Here is a 5,348-nt window from a genome sequence, read left to right on the forward strand (position 1 = left end):
ATATATACAAAAATTTACAGTCTGGAAAGTCCAAATATATACAAGAATATGCCTATCCCGAAGTTCAAATGTTTATTTTCTCAAGACGAGGCTGCACTTTCATGAGTTGAGGTGTCTTGTGCTCTACCATCTTCTAAAGTAAGTCCATCAACCAGGTTCTCTATCATCTCCATAGTTTCATTAGTAATTTCGTATTGTTTAATAGAGGCTGCATATTAAAATCTATAGAGTCAATGGTTTCTTGGGTCCAAAAGTAAAACAGATAAAAGATATTTATGAAGCTCTTTATTCTTCAGCCAAAACTCTTTCTTTGGCGGCAAACAGATCAATTGCTCTATTTGTCCATTGACAAAGTTACTCTAAGAACGTAGTTTTCATAGTCCATTACCAGAACATTTGTCATGAGTCTCAAAATTTTGTAAGAAGATCAGGAACACTTGTTTTACAATAATAAGCATAATAAATATGTATATGATCACTTACTGTACCCATTTTTTTAGCTTTCATTATGAGTATGGTATGAGGGACAGTCACATGCTTCAATTGCTTCAGGAGGCATTCCCTTTGAGCATTTCCAACAACTATTATACCACGATTTCACCCTTTGGAATATTTGAACGATGGTGTCTTTGACTTCTGCAAACACTAGCTCAGACTGTTACGTAAGAGAAAACTAGTGACTTACGTAGTAAATATGTGTTGTACTATTGAAAATAAATACGAAACATATAGAAATAAAACTATTGTAAGCAGTACACTCATTGATTTTTGCATTCATTTACATGGAATATGCATTATCTAATAGATGTTAATTTATTTTATAATTAAAATTAAAAAATGTTATAAATTATGCCAGGAAGAATTTATGGATTATGAGGCGGACCATACGATGAAGATGTACCTGTAAGACATTGTCAATAGTGATTTGTTGAATGGATACAAAAGACCGTTGCTCTACTGGTCTTCTCATAGAGAAAACAGAAGGAGAAGCTGAATGTAGAAGCTAAAGCAAAAAGTTTGCGAGTATTTATTTTAAAGAGTGAAGGATACGAGAAATAGTTTTATAGAGATGCTATTATCTACATAAATAGTTATATATAATTATTGTGTAGTAAGTGCATTTATAACAAACAAAGAGGCCAAAGACCGAAACTTTGGATCTCTCGAAGATTGAATTATCTTTGTTAGTTGTGTGAAGTTTCCTTGAATATCTGGTAATTGTCTTTCGTCATAATTGGCTGAAATCTGATATACATGCATCCATATTTGATGAGGTTGCAAGCATCCTTTATAACACAACAGTAATAACTATGACGCAGTTTGTATTTTCCAAGATTATAGTACTAATTATAATGTTGTCTATGTAAAAAAGTCGAATAACAATTCCAACAACATGGTATCACATTTCGTATATGAAAGGAAGATTTTATAAGAAAAAAATTTAGAACAAATTACCAATTATTGTTTCAAAGTCAAAACTTTAGTGTAAACAATATTTTCTGTGTTGCAATTTGTTTTGTTCTCAATTATCCTTGGCTCAATAAAGCTTTTTTATTTTTAGTAGAAGTTCCTCTTTCGTCCATGTGTAAAAATATCTTCGGGTATGTGTCAAAACTTTATTAATAGTCATTGCAAAAGCTAGCCGAAAATGGAATTGTTTTCTTTTGAATTGAACAGTTAATCTAAAATCCTCCGATTGTTGCATTGGAATTCTTGATGGGAAACCTATTTGCCCTGAAGTATTGCCTATGGCTATTTGTGCTTCAATTGTGTTTCTGTGAAATGTTTTGCAAATGAGTTTAGTGCCAGTGCATAAGCCTTGGTTTTTATTTAAATTGTGAAATAGTAGTATAGGTTCATTCTTTTGGAGTGTTAATGTATGCAGCGGTAAGCCACTTTGTTTTGAAGTGTTAAAATATTCTTTAGGATATAAATTGTATTTATCATCAATAGCGAGAATCAAAGCTATAATATGTATGTTCTTCCCTTGGAAAATACGATATGACTGTGTTTTTTATGTCATCTACAGTTTCATTTGTAGCGGCTAATATACATGAATATGTAATGAGTGGACAATTTGAATGTGTAGAATGGAGGTCATTAAATATTAGTTTTGAAAAATAGTACATTGAATTAGTGTTATTATTATCCTTATATATCATATGACTTAGTAGTTGAGCATAAAAGTTATCATATGGTTTTTCTGTTCCATTTCCAATACGCAAAATAAAAAGAAGTAAAATTAGGATGAGTAATAGGTCTGATATTTGTTATCTGGTGATGGACTTTAATTTTCAGCATTAGACAGGACTTAGGCAAGAATTAACTACATCTGTTCTTGTACCTTTCAGAATTACAGGTACAACTTGTTTAAAATCACTTCCAAGTAAATTTGTTTTTCCTCCAAACAAAATATTCCTTGACATTAACTAGAAGGCATATTTTGACATCATTTGTGACTCGTCCCATACGATTAAAATTTTTTGTCTTATTAGTTTTGCCAATTACTTTGCTTTCTGATGTTTGATGTTGATGCAATCAATGGATTTTAAATCTTGAATGTGTTGTTGTTCCATGGAGAAGATTAGTAGTTGTGATACCTGATGATGCAGTGGCTAATGCAATTTTTCCTTTTCTATGAATAGTTGTGAATATCGATCGATATAGAAACGGTTTTCATATTCATCCAGATCCGTTGGATTGTAGACTTATTATTTCAATTGCCTCAATAATTATGTTATAAGCGTATCTTTGTTCGGTATTTAAATGTAAATGTATCTTTCTTCTTCTGAGACATTAATAATTTTTGTTCTTTTATATGACTAGACACATCCTGACTAGTTCTAAACTGAAACCCAAGTCTCAGAAGTTGGATGTCAAATAATGTTTTATCTAAATGCGCCGTGAGGTTATTTATTTAAAGAAACAAGGTCTCCTCAATAATGCCATCTTCAATATTCGTTGATTTGAGGTCATCAATCATTGCATTATAGGCAAAATTCCAAAGTTCTTTATTAGTAGTTGGTCCACAATATGTTAAGATAATTTCTAATAAATATCATAAAGAAGAAGGTATTTTGTAATTAATGCATTCTAGGACATCATTATTCCCTTCGAGAAGATGCTTTTTTCAGTACATTGTTAAAAAGTTGGACATATATAATTATGAATGGTGAGAAGGCTTTCGTATGAGGTGGGTCCTTTAATATGGTTCAATAACCATAGGCAGTTCGTTAGGAAACCCTGGTTTAGCTGGTTTTGGAGGAGTGGTGAGGGATTGGGATGGAAATGTAGTTTCACTTTTGCAGGTCCACTTGGAGAGAAAACAACAAATTATGAGGAATTCCTGGCTTTCCTTCATGGTTAAAATTTTTTTATGGTAAAGAATTTAGGTTCCTTATGTGTTATTGAAGGTGATTCCTTGAATGTCATCAAATGGTGCAAAGGGGAGCAAAAGTCGCGTTTGGAGCTGAGATATTTGTTGCTACAAATTTTGGATTTGTCTAGACCCTTTAATTTCTCTTTTTTACATGTTTATCAGGAAGCCAATGTGTTGGTGGAATTTCTTTCCAAGGGGTTTACTTTTTTAATAGAGACAATTGTCTCTAAATTTGTAATTTCCTTCCAGTTTATTTCTAATATAGTATCTAAATTCCTTTTAAGAAAAGAAATAGTAACCGTAGGCAATATTTTTCACCATCCATTAGGTTAGCCAGATAAATTCTTCCTATCATATTTTCTTAGAGCTCTTTTGTTTCCAGATTCTGTTTTTTCACTCCATGTATATTTTCAAGGAAAATCTGGGTACGTTGTCTCTCCCCTAAAGGAAACTGCTTGTAATAATAGGAGAAGAACCTAACAGTAATAATTGCCTAAAGCTATGTATGAAAATGATTCACAAATATTGAACAGTAACAAATTTTAATTTATAAGACGTACTTGTTAGCCTCAAAAAACTTTGTCTGCTTTGTTTTGCCTATATCAGAATCTCCCAAGAGATTATGTAAAGATTGTTGTTTATTGAAATGCATTGAATGATGGTTTAGTTGATAGACAGAATGACACATGTGGCACAACTCAAATCCAAATATCCTCTATGTAGCTTCTAGTGGAGAGCCCCAACGTGCATCACGAATGTTGGGAATATCATTTGTGACTATATTATCAGTATCTAAAGCAACAACTTGTATTTTGTTGTGCCCTATATATATATATATATATATATATATATATATATATATATATATATATATATAGGGAAAAGATCATTACAGCCCACGGGTTGATAGCAACAGTGTTAGCGAATGGCCTAAATTTGAGTCTGAGCTGATTTGAGGGTCATGACCTCATTTTGTATTTGAATTTTCCTTTTTTTTTTATAAATCTAAATCACTTGAAATTTGGAGCCACTCTGCTTCAATAATAGAAGAATCTAATAAAAATTTTAAAAAACAAATTCGCACAATATAAATTGAACAAAATACCCCCAAAATATGTTTTATATTTTAGTCAATTTATATTTTGTAAGTTGTTCTTTTTATATTTTTATTAGGTGCGCCTTGATGAGAAGAATAAACACCTAAAATTTAAAGAGATTTGGATTTGTAGAAGAAAAAATGAAAATTGAAATACGAAATGAGATTGAAATTGTCAGATTAGCCCAGATTGAATCTGGGCCATTTGCGGACCCTATAGAAGTCAGCCAGTGGCATTAGCTCATATGAATTGCCATGATTGAATCATGGCCAATCTGACGGTCACGACCTAATTTTATTTTTGAATTTTAATTTTTTTTCTCAGAATCCAAATAACTTAAAATTTTAGGCTTCCATTCTTCTCATCATGGCGCACCTAATAAAGTTATTTAAAATTAATTCGTAAACATTAAATAGACAAAAATACACTTGAAATTTTTCAGCGGTATTTTGGTAAATTTTTTATTGAAAAGTATTTTTTTGATATTTTTATTAGATTCTACTATATTTTAAGGATACACTCCTAAAAGTTCAAATTATTTGGATTTGTAGAAAAAATTTAAAATTCTAATACGAAATGAGGTCATGACAATTAGATCGGCTTGGATTCAAAATGGACTATTGGTCTAATATAAACACATATATTCATTGAGCATGTAGGCTAATCTCAACATTTTCCATATATATATATATATATATATATATATATATATATATATATATATATATATATATATATTTGATGGCTTTAATTCTTGAGCATATCTCGACATTTATGTGACAATTGTATTTTAATAACGAGAAAGGATTATGTGGAACAACCCACTTGCTGTCAATTATAACGTCATTAATCATATAAGGTGAACAATGTCA

The sequence above is a fragment of the Amborella trichopoda genome, chromosome 5, assembly GCF_054954075.1.
Source record: "Amborella trichopoda isolate Santa Cruz 75 chromosome 5, AtrichopodaSantaCruz75HAP2 v2.0, whole genome shotgun sequence".
NCBI classification, from domain to species: Eukaryota; Viridiplantae; Streptophyta; class Magnoliopsida; order Amborellales; family Amborellaceae; genus Amborella; species Amborella trichopoda.